This window comes from Pinus tabuliformis, chromosome 9, assembly GCF_031772625.1.
Source record: "Pinus tabuliformis cultivar Carrire ecotype Pingquan chromosome 9, CPIR1, whole genome shotgun sequence".
Classification (NCBI taxonomy): Eukaryota; Viridiplantae; Streptophyta; class Pinopsida; order Pinales; family Pinaceae; genus Pinus; species Pinus tabuliformis.
Genome location: NC_142307.1, coordinates 1,788,727,291 through 1,788,749,167, shown reverse-complemented (window position 1 = coordinate 1,788,749,167; position 21,877 = coordinate 1,788,727,291).

Sequence of the window (21,877 nt, the reverse complement as noted above, 5' to 3'; positions counted from 1 at the left end):
ATCTATGAGGTGGGAGCTGATTACAAGGAGTGGGAATGATGAGGTGGTAGTCAAAAAAATGGCAACGTACCTCTACTTCCAACACACCACCTCACCCCGAAAAGCCATAAAGGGAAACAAAACATCATTTGCATGCAGTCATCCATTCCACCTCCTTGAAACTCTCTCACTCAAGTTGCTCTAATAACTCTAGCCACCCATCGGAAGCAAGGATCCATCGTTCTACAAGAGAATTTCTATAAGAGCATGCACATGAATTCCTACAAGAACTGTCTATAGGAGCAGTCTACAGGATACACAGAGGCATTCTATAGGATAGGCAGAGAGGGGTTCAAGAGGGAATATCATGATAATTGTCCACTGCCACCATTCTAAATAGGTAGGATCTAAAAATCCATCCCCATTTACAAGAAAATGAACTAGAAATGCTCTAAAAGCTAGTGGATATAAAAAATGTGGGAGGGTTCACTATAGATGTCACCCCAGATCTGATTAGTAGGGTCACCACACTTCCCCTAGGAATTTCATGGAGAAAAGAAGACAAAGAAGAGAATCAGGTGGCAAAAAGAAAATTCTTTTTAGAAGGTGAAGAACCCACACAAGATAAAAATGGAGTAAGGAGGGAGAGTCTACCATACCCATGGAGTGAGGTAGATTACCAACTCATCAAATATATCTCATGTGAGGGTAGATATAGTGTTGTTTATGGTTACCATTTTAGGATGCTTGAAGAATTAACATTTGGGGTAGAAACATCAATTCACCAAAGACTCATCATACCCTATTTCTTGATGCAATCACTCATAGACTCCAGCAACAAAGTAAAGGAAGGGAATTCCCAACAATTGGCTCACCATGGGTTGATCAGGATCCTCATTGAGGATGCCCTCCAAAACCTCAGGATCCCTATAACATGGCCAGTCTTCAGAGACTTACCAGCAGAGGATGACATCAAAACCATCACCTATGATGTTAGTCCTTCTGTCAGTGAGGAGGAGGAAAAACAAGAAGAAGAAGATACAGAGCTAGATGGGGATGAGATGGATGAAGAAGAAACTAATACAGAGGAACATTATGAAGCAGATGAAGGAAGGGGAGAAGAGAAGGAGGATGATGTGGAAACAGAGGAGGAAACTAAGGAAGGAACTGATGAAGATGAGGAAGAACATTAGGAGGAAGAAGATAAGAAAAACAGAGAGGAAGAAGGCATTGAAACAGAAGGGGGAGAACACAAGGAGGAGTCACCTAGAGTGTCTCTATAGGCCCCTGAGAGGGAGGCAACAACTGCCCTCACTGCTCTCAGCACCCTAGTCAAGAAAAATGGGAAAGAAGGAGGCAAACTCCTCTATATTTCAGAACAAGAAAGAGCACAATAATCAAACAAGGGAAGCAACAAATATCAACAAAAATCCCTATTGAGATTGAAGATTCCCTTACACTAAGAGACAAAGAAGCGATAATGAGAGATCAACATCAGAGGGAAAATGCATGGCTGGGGGGATAGTTGTGGGAAAAGGAAAACCAAGTAGCATGTATGACCAGCCTCTCCTTGGAGGCCATCTAGTGTAGGATGCCAGCTAAATCCTATGCTCTTTAGCTCAAAGAACAATGGTTTCAATTTCAAATTAAAACACTAGCATAAAGGAGCAACATGCCATTTCAGGAAAACATGCAGTTTATTGATCTTTTTGATCAAAGTACACGAGAGGATAGGGCCAAAATGGAAGAGTTTTACTTGCACAACATGGCCCTCACAGACATGAATGTTTGGGATCCGAATGCCAAGCTAGGAGATCTACAATTAATGGCTTTGGCATCATGGATGAACCATGAGGAGTCAAGGGCTGCAATTATGAAAATAATATTGGCCATAGAGAAAAATGAATCTCTTTTCATCAGAGCTGAACAATCAAATCCCATGGCCCTAATCATCACCCATAATCTAATTAAAAATTATCCTCAGCTGGCACCAAGATATCTTGCTGCCCAAGAGCAAGAAATTTCACATTTTGAGGATATGTTTAGGCTGCTAGGAGATAATAGTATACATTCCTGCTGAATGATATGGAACACACTTCCACATAGCTTGAAGATCGGAGAATATCACTCCCCTCAAAGGTTGAGAGAAGCACTCAATGAGACACCTATGTACAAGAAATCAATGCAAAGGTTGAAGGTCAATTGGATAGGCCTAAAACTCAGTCCACCACTACTCCTAGGGATGCTAGAAGGGAGAAAAGAAGAAGAGGAAAAGAGGCAATGGGAAGAAGTAGAAAGGAAAGCAGGCTTCTATGAACAAGAAGAAGAGACCACAGTAGAGGCATGGGATGTCAGAGAGGCTACCAGAGCCATGAAGGACATGGACATTGACTAAGTTGCTCAGAGGATGAGCAACACTTTCAGTAGGGGGGTGATGATGAGCCTCATCATTGGGTAATTATATGGGCCTTAATTCACCTCTTAGCTTAGTCAAACCAACTATTGTCACAACTTATTGCATACTTTTGATTATATTTTGTTTATGAGATGAGTTAGAGTTGGATATTTTTCTTTGTGGTCTAATGTGCATTTAATGAAGGATTAAAGGATAAAAGAAAGGAATTTTGGCAAAGACCTTGGTTAAAACTCGAATGGGACAAGGGAGAGGAATTATAGTAGTTAAATCCTCCTCATTTACTACCCCTCCATTCAAATATTCCTCCATCAGCTCGGAGTGCAAACAGGCAAACCATGAGGACTAGAAGGCAATCGAGCAAGTGAAAGTCAAAGCACCGGTTTATCTCGAGTTTGGGAAACGAGCCTCTCTAATTTTAAGGAAGCCATTGGAGACTTCAGATGTATAAGTAGAGAGGCCTAGGACCTCAGTAGGAATCATATTTTTTATTTTAAAACTCTACTCTATTTTCGAGTTGCAAGACATGTGACAGTTTTTGATGTAATCCATCGTTTTGATAATAAGAATGAGTTTTGTTTTGAGCCAGCACTGAGTTAACTCAGAGGGCTGAAGCTCCTCGATTAGGCCCCAACCCTAGCAACCAAGGATCCTCTTTATTGTACATGTATGCTATCATAGATTCATGGTTTAATCGTTCATTTTCTTAAGTAGCTGCATTTCCATTACAACAGTGTAGCGTAGATTGGTTTTGTTTTACTTTCCTTCCATTTTTGCCTTCTTTCAATTAGCATGTTAGTAAGGAGAAAAATATCACCATAAGGTTGTCAGCAGGTGTCTCGGCCTCACCTCCTCCCTCTGGGACAATGACTTGAAGAAGAGACCCTTCAGCAACCCCAAAAACATAGATTTCTAGTTCTTGCATGAGCTTTGGAGTTTGTCATATTGATTCAGTACTTGGTTCATTTTATCATCATCTTTTTCCATCACTCTCTTTCTATAATAAGATCTCACTCATATACTCATTTCCTTCAGCACTTTCTTCATGCATAATATATGAGGAAGCTAATAAATCATGTCTTAATCAGATTATACCCATGGATTTCCTTACCGTCTGATCCACAAAAAACCTAACCAATCGCCGTCACCCGCATGTCACATATTCATTTCAATGTTTGACTTTAGGCGCTCCAAATCTCCACCGTCGATCTTTTTTTCTTGATCTAACGGGTATCGTGTCACCCGCTCACCAACTAGCTTGGCCGATCTCCACCGGTTGTTATAGATCCATTTGGGCACATCAACCCCAACTTACAGATCAGTACTATTAGGGCCCATCAAACCCTAATTCAGTTGTTACATGCCCTAATTAATTCAACCATTAAAAATGCCTCCTTCCCAAGAGATTCCATGATTGAAGTCGTCCAAAACTCCCTCTAAGAAGATCAGCGCAGGTAGGCCTTTATCAAGGTGCACTGCACTGCAGTCCAGTACACTTCCAAGGTGCATTGCAGCGCTCCTGAGCCCTCTTTGTCCTGCATTGGGCGAATTTGAGCGAAATATGCATTGGGGTTTGGAATATTCTTATCCGTAAGATGCCTCTAGAAGTTTTCCAAGGCTATCCACTCCTTTGGGCTCGAAATTGGATGAGGGAGGGATTTAAGGAAAATCAATCCCTTTATCTCTTCCTCCATGGAACTAAATCCTAAGTTTAGGAGGGCATTCATTATCACCATTTATGGCATAAATTCCTTCATTCACCTATAAAAAGACCACTCATCTAAGTGATTAGGGGCTGGAAATAATTGAATTATAGGGAGATGTTGTTAGTATGAGACTTGAGTTGGTTTCAAGTATTGTAATGATGTCAAAATGTCTTGCTTGTTATGAGGAGAGGATGGGATTGAACTAGAGGAGTGACACTGAATCAAGCAAATTGGGTTGTAAATCTTTCTTTTACTAATAAAGTGTTCAAAGATTTTTCCATATGTTTGTATTGTTTATTGATGCTTTCATATGTGTATTATGTACCTGATTCCATTCTATGTTTAATAAATAGATCATTATCATATGCTTTGATCTGTTTTTGTCTTCTATCTGTGTGAAGGTACTTTTCAAGCGGATTAAGTATGGAAAGGAGTGACAAAATTGGTCAAGGGAGATAAGGAGTAAGAGAAAGCTTCAAGTAGGCTTCTTTACTATCTTATTTAATCTATTAGTTATAGAAAAGTAGAGAATGCTTCGCACTGTTGTTCTAGACTTAGCTACTAGTCTAGGGGTTTAAGCATTTATCTGTAGACACTAAAACCTCCGAAAACAAATTGGTGACTCCACTGGGGAGTGATTATCCATCTTAGTAGCTTTTCAGCCTCTTAAGACATTTCTACATACTATACTTATGGTCGTTGATTGGATTTCAGTCTTATTTCATTGAAAATTGAGTCAAAACTGTGTCAAATTGCCTTAAAAAATGGCTTACTATCACCAACGCAGTACAGTGAAGGAAACAATGCACTGTAATGCACTTCCCACATAGAGCTAGTGGACTAAAGCGCATTGGCTCTCACTGCAGCCTGCACAGATCCCTTGAGGGTCAGTTTCCCATTTAGAAGCTGGAGTTTTTTGCCAATTTTCTACTGTTTGAATGATTTTTTGAATATCAATGATGTCTTGTCTCTAAAAATAGGTTTTCATCTCCTTAGCTATCTCTACCTAGACTAGGATTGATAAATGTTTCTTATGTATTTACTTTGTCATATTCAATCTATAGCTGAAAGTTAGTTTTTGGTCGATTGATCTTTGTCGAAAGAAAGTGTCGTAAAATCGTCTTTTCCTTTGAAAATTGGATTGTCATGAAATATTAATTCATGAAATATCAATTGATTGATGTGTGCATATGATTGGTCTTTTCATTGAAAGTGTCATAATTCCTCATTTCTTTGAAAATGAAAGTGTCGTAAAGTCTTCCTTTCCTTGAAAAGAAATTGTCGTAAAATCGTCATTTTTAGGAAAATAGTTTATTGATCAATTGTGCATTAGTTTTCCTTTTTGTTCATTCACATTAAGGAAATCGAAAAGAAATACATGCATGTTGCATTGAAAAAGTTTGTGTGTGCTGAGATGAATAGTCAAGGCAATTTGCATTTAGATTGTGCTCTTTTCTCTTTGATGGAAAGAAATCTGATTACTCTATCCCTAAGTAGCTAGGATTTTCATCATTAAATTGGATGGAAAAAGTGCTTACCATGATAGTTGCATTCCTAGGAATTTCAAAATACATCACGTGGTGAACTCGAAAGGCAAATTCCTAAGCAAAATCAACTTAAAATAAACATCAATTTACCTAATGGAGCATTGTCATTAATGAGAACATTTAGTGGTTCTAGGCTAGAGACGTGTTCCGGTGTCATAAAATAAAGCAGTTGTCGATAACTTGTTTGCAATACATCCCGAGTGTGATACCTCATTCCACGTACGTGAGTATATCATATCTCGTCCATGTACCTTCGGGTACATAGGGCGGTGTTACAGTACGTAAAGTATATGGGAATGCTCTCACTGTGCGGTTTTGCATTAGACAACGCTTATACGGACTGGGCCTCCACGTACCTTCAGGTATATATGGGAGGACAACTCTAGGTTTCTATCCATCCTTAAGTAACCGAGTCGGTCACCTTGTAAATTGTGATACACTGAACACAACATTCGGGGAGATTGCCTCCCTGTACTTCTTGGTTTGCTAGGAGGTATTCTCCAGTTCACAATTTCTTGGTAAACCTTTTTCCTAGTATACCCCTTTTTGTTTATTTCTTTTTTGATAATAAAATTAATCAGAAATCGTGGAGGAATATCAACCCATACCCCGTCGTTTGTAGAGAACAGTGAGCAAACCGCCTTTGCCTCCCGAAGCAACACCAATTCAGGCAAAGTAGTCTCACTTAACTGAGTCTAGTGCATCAAGAACTCCTAGTTCTTCATCTAAGTTACCTGAATCATCTATTTCGATAAGTATAGAGACTCCAGTTACTCCAACTATTTCTGGTACATCTTTTCCTGAAGAAGAAGTTTCACAATTACCTGACGACATTAGCACTGATCCTAGTGAAATAGTAACCAAAGATGTTCAACAAAAAGTTGATCCTCAACTTGAAATTTCTCAACAAGAAAATAGTCATGCACTTGAATCAGTTCAACTAGAAGTTAATCTAGAATCTATCCTAGTTCAAACAGAAGTTACATCTGAACCTGAAGTTGTTTAGGAACCTCTTTCTAAAACTGTTGTTCATTTACCCGAGCATCTAGACTTTGAATTTGATTCAAAAGTTGTTACTTTACTAGAAGACAATCAACCGGTTACCCCTCAGACATCAGTAACTATTGAAACTTCAACTTCATCAACACCAGAAAAATTTTACGAACCTGATGGTGAAGTTCTTCCACCAGCTTTAATTGCTATAGAGGAGGAATTGGAAGAATCTTCCACACCTAGAACCTTGTTTCACTTTGTAACTAAGCTTTATATTTACCCTAATGCTCCTGATTTTTTCGCTTCATTTGATCCTACTTCTTTTCATGTACCCGTTGATTCTTTAGGGCATCTTTTGGATCAATTAACTATGGCTGAACAATTGTCAACGTCTCAGACTATATCATCTAATGCAACTGCAACAGAATCTAACTTCTTCGATGTTTTCTACCACACTTGAGTCACACCTGTATGGTGAATCGTCCATCCTGGTTGGTTACCAATCATTGTCTGGAACCCACTCAGGGTTGCTTCTACACCATGGTCATCACCCATTTCCTCAACCGGAATTTTACCTGGTTCTTCTCTAATGGGAACTCATTAGTTTGATCCTGCATATTAGTATCAAGATGGGAAATCTAGTCAATAAAGACCTATGTATCCATTAAATACTGGATTGCCACCATATGGAGAACAATATGTATATTCACCGTATCATCCTTATTTCAGGGGACTACCATATGGTAATATCCCATAGTATTTAGGTCAATCTGGAATTAGAATTTGTTAATGGAAACCAACAATGCCAGTTCAACCAAGGCTTGTGTATCCAACACAACCAATTCAAACTGTGTCAGCTATTCCCACTGCACCTATTGTTACTACTGTACCACAGTCACAAGTTCAAACTGTTGTATCTCAACCGGTACAAACTCATCCTTCTACCTCGCAATCACAAGTTTCAAGTCAAGAAGTTCAAGGTCCTCAAGTTGTTGTACAACAACCACTTGTTTCTAGAGTTCAGCAACAACCTTAGGTTAGTATACCCTTATCTGGGTTGACCCATGCTTACATTGGTATAGTTTATTCACAACCTGGCCAACATTTCCTTGCTGGACAACAACAACCAATAAATCAACAACAGTTGTACCAACAACAACGACAGTTGATTCAACAACTGTGGCAACCTCAATTTCAACAATCCAATTCCAACAATTCCAACCTTAGTTTGGACTTGTTCCATAGGCTCAACCTAGTTTTGGTAAATCTCAAGCTTACCAAGGTCCTTGTAAACAAGGCTTTGCAGGTTATGGACAACCACACATTCAACTTGGTTATCAACAACCACCTTATACTAGTTTTGTTCAACAACCATACCAAGGTTACCAAATGCAGATGCCCTATGTCTGTATCCAAAGACCCATTGCTTAGGCAATTCCATCATATCTCGGGTATGCTCAACCTGACTTGAATTGACAGTTGTCATTTGTAGCAACCTTAGAATTACCAGATTTAAATCGGCTCACTAATGGTCCAATCCTATATGCACCTTGGTGGCCGATAATTCCACATAAGTTACCATCTGACATTATGAAATTTAACAGAAATCCTGGACAAGACCCATCAAATCATGTTATGACCTTGTGTTTGTGGTGTTCATCAAACTCCTTAAATGATGATTCCGTCAGACTTCATCTTTTCCAAAGAACACTTACTGTTCCAGCTGCTAAATGGTACATTGAATTACCTAGAGCTTCTTTTGATAATTTCACCACTTTATCCACTACATTTTTGACCCACTTCCAGTCACCTATCAGATATGAGACTGGAACAGAACTCCTAACCAACTTTAAATAGACTACTACTACCCATATATCAAATCATATTCATGAGTGGTGACATGGTTGTCGAATGGTTAAGATATATGTTCTCAATCAACTTCTAGCTGAGTGGTTCATAAAATCCTTGTTGCCATCAACCACCGAGGATGTGGCAAAAGGTGGAGTTGTGATAGAAGAGCAAGTTATTTCTCGTACCCAATACTTGGATTTGATTTACACCCAATCCGGCATGCTTTATGATAAAACTCCCAATGCACCTCGACCAACTTTCATTGTTCCTCCTCCTCGACAATTGAGTAAGGACTCTCATGCCGGCAACAATGTGATCGGTTCTTCAAGAACACAAACAACAGGAAGACCATTTGGTCAATCTCTTGTTCTTTCTAATAAAACTACCAATGCATCAGTAAATACTCTTGCCTCCGACATTAATGCTATTTCATTTGAAAAAGGAAAAAATCCAAAGCAACTAGGGAGGAAGAAAAAAGGGAAAACAAAAATAAATAAGAAAATTCCCCTCCAGAGAAATCATCTGATTCATCTACTTCGGCGAGGAAACCTTGTTATCCATGTCTGATATGTAATGATGAGAATTTTACAAGAGATTGTCCACATTGCTCTGAGGTCTCTAAATTTTTAAAGACTTCAAGCACATCGACAGTGTTGAATGATCTGTTTCCAACCCTGGAGACACATTTAGTTGCAACGAACCACACTTCCACATCCCAGGTACTCATGTTATCCATCACAAAGCCACAAAATGAAGTTTTGCTGTGAACAAGAAACAAAGATTATGGAAATCTATCATCGTCAAATAATCAGGCCACTGATCAACTTAATCCTTTGACTTGGAATTCATCTTAAGTTGTTCCACCCATTATACCTAAATTGACAATAAAACCACCAAAGGGAGTTGTGCATAAATCAATATTCAACCCTCGAGCTCGAGCAGCTCAAAATTATACCATAGTGGAAGATCTTGCTCAATCACCTTCCGCTATGTCAACACTCGAGGTGTTGCAGAACTGTCCCTCCCAAAAGCAGGCTTTATTGTCTGCAATAGGTGGAATAGATCCTACAGATTCAAATCTTGTGGTTTTTAAGCACGCGGGATATTCACCATAGTTACCAGCGCAATTAGCTTTGCTAATCCAAGTAAAATCTCTCAATAAGAATGCTCACTGAACTATTATTAATGAGGGGGCATCTACTTGCATTATGTTCATGAGGAGCTGGAAAACACTTGGTTCACTGCCATTGTCACAATCACCAACTACGTTGAAAGATTTTGATGGAAGAACATATACTCCATGTAGGATTTTGAGTAACCTGCAAATCAAACTTGGGGGAAAATGGTTACTGTTGAATTTGAGGTAGTTGACAGACCCCTCGACTACAACATTTTACTGGGAAGGCCTTGGGTATATGTTATGGCTGTTGTGGTTTCCACGTACTTTCATACTATTGCATTCCCTTTTAAGGGTGGAATAACAGTCATTGATCAGGTAGCCTTCTTTGCCAATAGTTCACAGGCTACAAGAAGCATTCTGTTGGTACACGGACCCATGTTGTCACTTCAAAGTGTTGGAGTAGGTCTCTTTAAACATCCTTCCTTAATGGGAACTTTTACCCCACCATCACCATTTAATTTGGGGGAAGTGACAAGAGTAGAGACTTGCAACATGATTTCCTCCACGTCATCTGATTTAAGGACGATTACCAACCAAGTTGAAGTTGATAGTAATATTGAGATGATGTCGTTAAGCCCCATTGAATCATCATAGTAATCAATCTTTTGGGCTTGTGCGGAAAACCCAAATCTGCACTCAACATTTGTATGGGTAGATAGGTTGTTAGAATATGGTACCTCTTCAGATCCTTTTTCACGTATACATTCTACAGATGAAGGAATCATCCAATCAATGATGATAGGAGAGGATTTGTGGGAAGATTATCATCATTGTTCCCATCTTCCAGATGACATCGAAGCTTATTCAAAAGATCTAAACCACCCATCAATCATTGATTTATCGTCGAATTCAGTTAAAGTAGATACTGTAGATTTTCAGCATAATTTTTCAAACATAGAAGAGAAAAAATTCTATAAACATTTCAACCAAGCCTAACATTGTAGAAAACATTCATGTCGGAGAATCTTGTTCTCCATTAGAACTTAATAATAACCAAACTCTCTTTCATAAATTTAGAGATATTTTTGCATGGTCTTACGAGGAGATGCCTGGAATTCACTCAAGCATTGTTGAACATGAGATCAAAATGTACCGTGATGTAAAACTAGTATGACAGCAGCTTTGACCTATTCATCCAAACAAAGTCGTTGCCATTAAAGCAGTGGTTGAAAAAAATTTGCGTGCTAGCTTCGGTTTCCCTGTAACTCTTACCGATTGGGTATCTAACATTGTTCCAGTTATGAAAAAACAAGGGACAATTCAAGTGTGTGTCGATTATAGAGATGTAAATCAAGCATGTCCAAAAGACAATTATCCTACACCCTTCAGCAACCAGGCTATTGACGAATGAGCCGGATGTGAAATCTTCTCATTCATGGATGGATTTTCTGGCTACAATCAAATCAATATTCTCCCATAGGACCAATCTAAAACAACTTTTATCTATCCGTGGGGCACATTCGCCTATCGAAAGTTACCTTTTCGTTTGAAGAATACAAGGGCTACATTTTAGAGGGTAATGAATTATGCGTTCCATGACATTAAGCACATTTTTCAACCTTATCTTGATGATTTGCCTCTTCATTCATGAAAACGGACTGGTCACCCACAACATTTGAGAGAAATATTTTTACGGTGCCGACACTACAAGATACGACTCAATCCACACAAGTGTGTGTCTTGTGTCAGCTTTGGTCAATTTCTTGTATTCATGGTCTCAAAAGATGGAATTCGACTCGATCTAATTAAGGTTCAGGCAATCCTTGACTTGCCTCCACCTTTAAACTTATTACAGTTACAGAGACTTCAAGGGAAGGCAAACTTTTTGAGGAGGTTCATTCCAAACTATGTTGAATTGGCTAAAGGTTTTACTCGTCTATTGAAGAAATGGGTACCCTTCCATTGGGATCAGGTTGCGCAGGCTTCCTTTGATGCTCTTAAATATTCCATTATTAGAACATCATTAATGTATGCCCCAAACTATCAAAAAGACTATTACCTATATCTTGCCACTGCAGATACAACCATTGGCATGGTTTTAGTCGAAGAAGAAAGTGGATTTGAACATCCTATTTATTACTTGAGTCGTAATCTCAAAGATACAGAAAGTAAGTATTCCTATGTCAAAAAATTAGCTTTGGCAACCCTTCAAGTTGTGCAGAGATTTTGTCATTACATCCAGCTCCGTAAAACTACTATTGTTTTTTATTGCAACCATATGACATACATTTTGTCACGTCAATTGTTGGGGGGGAAATATTCAAAATGGATAGTTATTTTGCAGGTGTTTTATTTGGAATTCATCAAATCTAAATCAAAGAAATCTATTTTTTTCGCTGAGTTACTTTGCGACCTTCCCTCATCCTCCAATGATTCAACATTAGAAGCATCAATCTTGGATGAGTCTCTATTTCTTATCTCGTCAAGTGATCCATGGTATGGAGATATACTAGTCTATCTATAGACCCATGTTTTCCGGCCTAATACCTCTCACTCTGAACAGTGACGTACCTAATACCAAGCCAAAGGTTATCTAATCATTGGTGATATGCTTTATCGTCATGGTGTCGATACAATTTTACATAGGTGCCTCACTCATGAGGAAGCTGAGAAAGCTTTGAATGAATGTCATTCAGGTGCTTGTGGTGGACACTTATCTGGGTATGCTAGCGTGCAGAGAATTCTCCGTGTTGGTTACTTTTGGCCAACCATATTCAAAGATTGCAATATTGCTGTCATAAGCTGTCATGCATGCATCCAGTCGTTGTTGTTGGCCCATTCACCAAATGTGGCATTGACTTTATGATATGTAACCCCACCTCGGCCAGGGGGCATGGGTATATTATATTCGTCGTTAACTATTTGACCAAAATCATTGAGACGATGCCAACATTGAACAACTGTGGCAAAACAATTGCTTTATTTTTCTTCAACCATGTGGTTTCCAAGTTTGGTGTACCACAAGCCATAGTTACAGATCATGGATCGCATTTTTGCAATCACATGATGGTTAAGTTGACCTCCAAGTTAGGACTATCACATGATAGTTCTACTCCATACTACCTGCAAGCTAATGGAAAAGTTGAGGCCATCAACAAAGTCCTTAAGTGCATGTTAAGAGAATGATTTGATTTCATGAAAGAAATTGGCACTTAATCCTGTACTCGACTCTATGGACATATCGAACCTCGGTGACAAATGTGATTGGATTCACACCCTTTAAGTTGGTATAGGGTTTGGAAGCAGTCTTATCAATTCAATGTGAAATCTTGTCTCTCAAACTCTCGATTGACCTGCTACCCGACACTTCTGAGGAAGAAGCACATTTCTTGGAGTTAATCCATCTGGATGAAACCCGTTGTGATGTCGCATTGGCTAATGAAGCACATAAGAAACATATTAAGGTGCAATATGATAGAAATGTCAAGCCTCGTGTCTTCTCAGAAGGTGACCTGGTCTTGCTTTACGATCAGGAGTCTGATAAACTTGGAGCAAGAAATTTTGAACTATATGGATGGGCCCTTATATTGTTAATCGTGTTTTGACGAAAGGTGCCTATGAGTTAGTGGACTATGATGGGATTCCATTATCACAACCCCAAAACACATTGTACCTTAAATGTTACTATGCTTAGTTAAGTGTAGTCAAACTCACTATATATATGATTTGATTGCATGTGTGTGTGTGTTTCTTTTAGAGTTTTTATGTGGTTAAGTAATGCACTTTGAATTTTTGGTAGATGTCAAAATTTTTGGAACCATTTTTTGGTTATGTCGATGGGGCTAGTCGTAGTACGCAGAACCTATCCTCTATAGCATGGGCCATTTTCTCTCCAAGCGATGAGTTAGTGAGTTTTAGAGGGATTTGTATTGTTCGATCGACGAATAATATTGCTGAGTATAGTGTGTTGATTGAACTTCTCTCTGATTTCATTTCACTTGGCATACGCTGAATCATCATTAGGCTGGACTCACAACTCGTTGTACTACAACTTACTAGCATTTATACCATCTGAAACCCAGCAATTCATCGCATGTTCCTTAGAGTTCGTATTTTGGAAAGGTATTTTGAGTTTATTCAATATCAGCATATTTCCATGAATCTAAACACATTAATTGATTCTCTAGCAAATTATGTGTTAAATAGACATTTGTGACATATGGAAAGTAAATAGTTTCAATTCACATCATTAGTTGAATAGGATTGCATCACATAACCATAATAAAACTATGAAAGTAAAATAGATAGTTGTTTTAAAAGTCTTTACAAACAATTTGTGTCCAAGACAAAAATTGGTCATCTGACCTGAAAACTCAAAATGTATGCAGAAAACATCTAAGTAGACTAGTGGTCCTCATGATAATAGGTCACGGCCTATGCTATCATGCATAAATGTCTCATCCAATGACTCGAAACACCAGTGATGTGGTGCCGCAGTCGCGTAGGCAACTCCTCGATCTGAACATCCTGAATGCCTAGGGTCAAACCCTCTATGTGGTCCTATAGTTCATCCAGTGTCTCGACGAAATCTAAATCTCATAGAATTGCTCTACCAACAAGCCTCTGTGCTAGCCCACCTACCTCTCATCGATGCCCCACAGGTCGAACAGGTCCAACGTTTGCATACATAAAAAATGATTTTGTTTAGCGTTGGAGATAATAAAAAAACACAAAAAAAATGTAGAAATTTTAAAATAAAAAAACACTTTGGTCAAAAAATTTACCTATAGAAACCCACTGTGCTCCAACTGGTAACAACAAGTCTGGATCTCCATGGAAATCCATCCCTGAATATGGATACTATGCGATGGCCATATCCTACAGATCAAGCCACTCAAAGAATGCAGGGGTAAATGTAATCAATGACTGACCAACATGCCTAGCCATAAGATCTACCCATCTCTGCATCTGTGGATCCCTAGGTCTAGATACACCCAGTGAAACAAGTTGTGGCTGCATAAGTGGAATTCTCTCCAAGGAGAAAGAAATCAGGATCAACCCATAGCCAAAGTTCTTTGTCTTTCCGCTTTTGACCTTGGTCAGTTGTTCTTTCAAGGATGAAAATACTGCCTCACACTAGTTGAACACTTTTGGCTCTAAAGACTCTAATGCATAATACATGTATGATCTGTTTTCCAAATGAAGTGTCACGCTACCCGCCAATTTGGCAATGGTAAAGAGGATCATCCTCAATGGTAAATCACTAATGTCCCTGATGTTAATCTTTTCATCCCTCCTAGGCTGCGCACCTGGCTGACAGAACTGTCATATGTAATCTCTCACTGATTCACCCCCTTTGGCAAATCCAGAAAGTGAGATGGGGTCACCTCTCCTCGATAGTCTGGTAAGAAAGTATATGTCATCGATGGTAATTGAGACCACCTTGTCTCTAATGTGAAATTCCTGATCAGTAGGATCCCATGAATGAACAAGGAACTGAAAAAGCTCAATTTGTTGCCTCATACCAAATAATCAGAAATATTTGAGTAACCCGCAATTCCTTAGGGCCTCAACCGTGCCCAGGTTATTTAGGGAAATCATATACTATTCTTCATGCTCTCGTTCTCTCCATTTAATCATCATTCTGATCCGATGAATACCCGAAAATACAACCATAAGGAAAATTAGGATCCATTTCTTGCAAAGAACAAAAGAATTTTTCTGTGAAAACAGCTCAATGAAATTGGGTTTTGCGCTCAGTGCAACCGAGCCTTAGGGATAGTGCACCGCAATACAAGTAGCCTTCTAGGTGAGTGCACTACAGTACACCTTTCAATGATGAAAGGGTGCGTTGATCCCAGGTTGGAAAATTGAAACCCCAGGGGCCCCAAAAACTCAAAACTTTTGCCTGAAACTTAAAATGAATGAATGAAATGAAAGAAAACAGAGATAGCTCCTACCTAGTCTGGATGGTATGAGGAATGGTCCACTGAATCTTCCGCAATCATCTGGTGAACTTCGAGGTAATAAATACTCCAAAGCACCAAAATCAAAGGGTAAATGTGAAATGGTAAAAATGAATGGTAAAACTTGTTTTTATGTTTATTTCTTGCACATTAATCGAGTAAACATTAGTTTTTATTCATTTTATCCATGAAACGGGTATTTTTAATCTATTTTGATGGTGTTTTGAGCAGGTTTGACAACTGACATGCAAAATTTGACATACTCAAATGTAAATTGAACATCTTTGACCACAATGCAAACTTTTATCTCTTTTTTGAGCTTTGTTAAAAACAAAAAGGGAACCCCATTGGAGTCCTCTTTAAGCTCTTTTTAGACTCTCTAAACATGAAAAGATTATCGAGTGCTTGTGATTTCCAGCTCATTAATGGATTGGAATTGATATCTACTCAGTATAAGTTTAAAACTTTTTTGGGCTGAGATAGATTAACTACGAAAAAGGAATACATTGATCGAACATGGTCAATAGGTTCTCTCTCGTATTGTTTTATGCTTTTTCGGACTTGAGAGACAAATCTACGAGAGAGAACTTTTGGAGTTTCCTTTTTGTCCCTTTTCAAACTCTCTAAACATGAAAATAACTAAGTTATCTTTCTCGTTAAACTCGTTAAAAACATCAAATAGCGACAAACTTGTCCATCTAGACAAGACCAAGTTGCAACTTCGCTAGACTCGTTAAAGCATCAAATAGTGATGGATTCACCCGAAGGGTGGAGTTATACAACAAGAATATGTTATCCTCCTTAAGCTTGATAAAATAAAGAGGTACTAGTCAGCAATGACTAGGAAAATGGGAAAAAGGGGAGAACACTTTATGGTAGCAAGTCACTCTTGAACATGACACTTTCACCTCATGACCCTGACTATGTGGGTTTGGTCATTTAGGTTGATGGTTATCACACCGTTGGTCTATCATACCATCCATTACTTTATTTTGGGTCAATGCTACCAATTCATTTTAGTGTCACCGACGTGTTCAGGAGAAGTCATTCAGTTCAAAATTTATCCTTTGCAATACCGTAAACCTTCATTTTCATGACCGCCATTCCTAAACCTTCTGTCATCAGTCGATTTTCATCTCCAAAATCATTTACCTCATTTCGTGTCGTTCATATGGGATACATTAAGGCCCTCCTGCAATGAGTCACTTCTTGTCGACATTAGCACATTATCCAAGAAGTTGACTTAGAAACACCCCTTCAGTACCTTGAGGCTTGCATACATCAATGGTAGGTTTCTCGCCTTTGGTGATAGGTTGACATCACTGGCCTTCGACTGAAAGAACTTGTATGGTGTTCGACATCAAATCATTTATTGACACCATGCAAAATGTACTATAGTACCTTGAGGGTCATTATCATTATTGGTGATTCCTCTCGCATCTGTTAATGCCTTACATCATTGGTTGGTAATCAGATGATGTCTTCCCATGTTCGACTTCAGATTATCTATTCACATGGTTAGACTTGTACTTGAGCAAAAAATTGAATGAGATTGAAGACCCTAGAGAAGGTTTCATCCATCTGGGCTGCGATATTTTCAGGAGCACTAAATCAAATGTACGATGGCTTTACATTCATGGTAATCCATTCATGGGTCTATATCTGTAGACGACTATATTTGTACATGTAATGGATGTTTACAAGTTAAGCATGGGTATTCCTTCCCTCAACAAGTTCATGAGAAAAAATCAAATTAAAATGATATATGTATTGTAATTGATATAGGTCACCTTCCACCTCGAAGCCTCCTCTGCACATAGTAAAGAATTTCACTCGACATACGTATTCACCAGTTCATGCTTTAGGGGGCAACTATTGCAGATCCATTTGGGCACATCAACCCCAAATTACAGATCAGTACTATTAGGGCCCATCAAACCCTAATTCAGTTGTTACATGCCCTAATGAAGTCAACCATAAAAAATGCCTCCTTCCCAACAGATTTCATGATTGAAATCATCCAAAAACTATCTCTAAGAATATCATCACAGGCATGCCTTCATCAAGGTGCACTCCAGTGCAGCCCAGTACACTGCCAAGGTGCATTGCAGTGCACTTGAGCCCTCTTTGGCCTGCACTTGGTGAATTTGAGTGAAATATGCATTGGGGTTTGGAATATTCTTATCCATAGGATGGCTCTAGAAGTTTCCCAAGGCTATCCACTCCTTTGGGCTCGAAATTGGATGAGGGAGGGAGTTAAGGAACATCAATCCCTTTATCCCTTATTCCATGGAACTAAATCCTATGTTTTGGAGGGAATTCATTATCACCATTTATGGCATAACTTCCTTCATTCACCTATAAAAAGACCACTCATCTAAGTGATCAGGGGCTGGAAATCATTGAATTATAGGGAGATGTTATTAGTGTGAGACTTGACTTGGTTTCAAGTATTGTAATGATGTCAAAATGTCTTGCTTGTTATGAGTGGAGGATGGGTGTTATGAAACCAGCTCAAGAAAAAGATAGAAAATATAGATCAACGCCTTATAATTCAGCCTCTTCGAGGGGGCAACCTCCTTTACATTACATAAATGAACAATTCTTGGATGATTCAAATGACAAAACCTCCTTTCTATATATAGGAGTGTAAGGAGTCACAATATAACCCAGCCGAACTAACAATAATAATATAAAGCCACAAAAATAACAATAGAGGGATTCTATGGGGCACAGTAATAACAATATGGGGTTAATAGGGGCACAACAATATTAATAAGGGGTACACCTACAATAGTAATGGGGTAATCACTAGTATTATAGGGACCTAACATGCCCCTCTCCTTCAAAAAAGTGTTGTCCTCAACGCTTGAGAAGTTTTGGATGCTTCTGTATAAAATTCTCATCCTCCCATGTGGAATCTTCAGTGGATAAGTTCTTCCACTTGATAAGATACTTCGAAATTGATCGATTTCATAGCTGTCAAGTTATTTTTTCTGTGACTGCTTACGGTTCCAATATAATTTTTCCTTCCTCGTCAAGTTCTGGCAATATTGTTTGAACTAGGAGCTTGTCGCCTATAACCTTCTTTAAACATGAAACATGGAAAACTGGGTGCAATCGAGAAGCTGCAGGAAGCTCCAATTTGTATGCCATACTACCAATCTTTTGCAACACCTTGTATGGACCATAATACTTTGGTGATAATTTATTATCCTTCTTAGCCTGCTTGAGCGACATTTGCTTATATGGTTGTAGCCGTAGGAATACCCAATCACCTACATCAAAACTTATTTCGCTACGATGTTGATCTGCCTATTGTTTCATTCTATTTTGTGCCAACACGAGGTTATCCTTTAAGAGTTGGAGGACTTGTTGTTGATGTTCAATGTGATGTTCCACTGCTTGAACCTTAGAATTTTCTCTTAAATATGATGTGATGGATGGTGGCTGGTACCCATAAAGTGCCATAAATGGGGTCATTTTTGTTGCTATATGGAAGGAAGTGTTATACCACCATTCAGCCAGAGGCAACCATTTGACCCATTGTGTCTGTTTATCAGATACAAAGAAACAAAGATATCCTTCCAAACATTTGTTTACTATCTTAGTTTTCCCATCAGATTGAGGATGATAAGATGAGCTATGAGCTAACTGAGTACCAAGACAGGAAAATAATTCTATCCAAAAATTTCCATTGAAAATGGGATCTCTGTCACTTACAATAATCTTTGGGTTTCCATGTAGCTTTTGAATTGTTTCCATAAATGCAGTAGAAACTATACTGGCTTTAAATGGATGTGATAATGCACAAAAGTGTGCATACTTGGTACATCTATCAACTACCACCATGATGAAATTATTTCCCTCAGACTTGGGTAAACCTGTGATAAAATCCATTGAAACCTCCTCCCAGCGTTGGCTTGGAATGGATAAAGGTTGTAATAGATCTGGTGTCTTAATTGCTTCAACTTTATTTTTTTGGAAAACCAAACATTCCGCCACAAACTTTTGAATATCTGATTTAAGGCCATCCCAAAAAAATTCCTTCTTAACCCTGTGGTAAGTTTTTAAAAATCCTGAGTGCCCTCCTAAGGGAGAAGTGTGCAATTCCATAAGAATCTTTTGTTTTAGCTGGGAATTCTAACAGAGGTATAAGCGATCTTTGTACCATAACGAATCATTTTGCCAGCTAAATGTATCAGACATAATGAAATCTTGTTGTAACTTTTGAATAAGTGCCCACACTTCTTCGTCATTCTTCCATTCCTCCCTTGCTTCGTTTATCCAATTTGGTTGGATAATAGAAATGGCGCACAACAATGCTTTCACATCCTCATCCTTTCTTGAGAGTGCATCTGCCACCACATTTTTCTTCCCTTTTTTGTAGATGATTTCAAAGTTATAACCCAACATCTTTGTGACCCACTTTTGTTGCTCTTCAGAGGATAATCTTTGTTCTAAAAATTATTTAAGGCTATCATGATCTGTTTTTACCTTGAAGTGTCTTCCCATTAGGTAGTGTCACCATTTCTTAAGTGCATGGAGTATTGCCAACATTTCCTTCTCATAAATAGCTTTGTGTAAAAACTTTCCCTTGATTGGACGACTTTCAAAAGCAATGGGTCTTTCATCTTGCATTAAAACAACACCAATTCCATTTCCTGAAGCATCACATTCCGCAATAAAGGTTTTTGTGAAGTCTAGTGTAGCTATGACCGGTGCTTGGCACATTGCCTCTTTAAGATGTTCGAATGCCTTTGTTTCTTCTAGAGTCCATGAAAATGCATCTTTCTTCAATAATGTTGTTAGAGGTGCTACTATTCTCCCATAATTCTTAACAAACTTGCAATAATACCTTGTCAACCCGAGAAATCCTCGCAGATGCTTTATGGATGTGGGAATTTTCCATTCCTTAATGGCTTTAATTTTGCTAGGGTCTACCTTAACTCCTTCATGAGATACAATATGACCCATATATTCCACCTCTTGTACTCCAAAGAAACATTTGAATCTTTTTGCATATAATTGTTTCTCCTCCAATAATTGTAGCACCTTGTCAACATGTTCAACATGGTCCTTCCAAGACTTGCTGTAGATTAGTATATCATCAAAAAATACTAACACAAATTTTTTAAGGAATGGTTTGAAAATTGAATTCATCAAACCTTGAAATGTTGAAGGTGCATTGGTAAGGCCAAAAGTCATGACCAAAAATTCATAATGACCCTCATGAGTTCTAAATGTTGTTTTCGGAATGTCTTCAATCTTCATTCTGATTTGATGATATCCTGAATGAAGATCCAACTTGGTGAAGTAAATTCATCCATGCAATTCATCCAGTAATTCATCAATGACAGGAATGGAAAACTTATCTTTAATAGTGAGCTTGTTGAGCTCCCTATAATCTGGACACATGCGCCATGATCCATCCTTCTTATGCACCAATACGACTGGAGCAGAGAAAGAACTTTGACTTGGTTGAATTATACGAGCCTCTAGCATTTCTGCAACCATATGTTCGATTTCACTCTTTTGGGCATAGGGATATCTGTATGGCCTGATGTTTGGAGGAACACTTCCTGGAATCATATGAATAGCATGATCATGATCACGAATAGGTTGGAGACCTTTGCGAGTCTCAAATACCTTGGAATGATTGTCGAAGACTTTTTGGAGATCTGGAGAAATAGATGATTCCACTATGGACACATCTAGCGAACATAATTGTGAAGTTACACCCCTTTGTTCCTTTTTTAGAAGCTTTTTCATACCGTTAGAGCTGATTATCTTTCCCGGTTTCCCTGCAATACCCCTTAATGCAACTTCCTTTCCTTCCACAAAAAAAATCATGAAAATTTCTTGAAAATTAAAAGCTATTGTACCCAAGGATTGTATCCATTGGACTCCTAGTATAACATCAACACCTCCCATTGGAATGGAAAGCATTGGGCTAGTCAATACATATTCTCCCATGGATAGCTTGATATTATGGCACTTTCCCGAGAGATTTATTGTTGCTCCATTTGCAACCATCAGTTGACACTCTGGTGCTGGATATAAGAAGCAATTCAATTCTCTTGCTACCTTACAATGAATAAAATTGTGGGTACTTCCTGAATCAATCAACACTATTACCTTTTTCTTCTTGATTTGTCCTTCTATCTTGATGGTTTGAGGAGTGGTAATTCCCGCCAATGCATTACAAGATATGGTCGGATTCATTTCTTCATTATCTAGGCTTTGTTCCTGGAGTATATCCTCTTCTTTTGACCTTTCTTGCTCCTTTTCTTCTTCCTCTT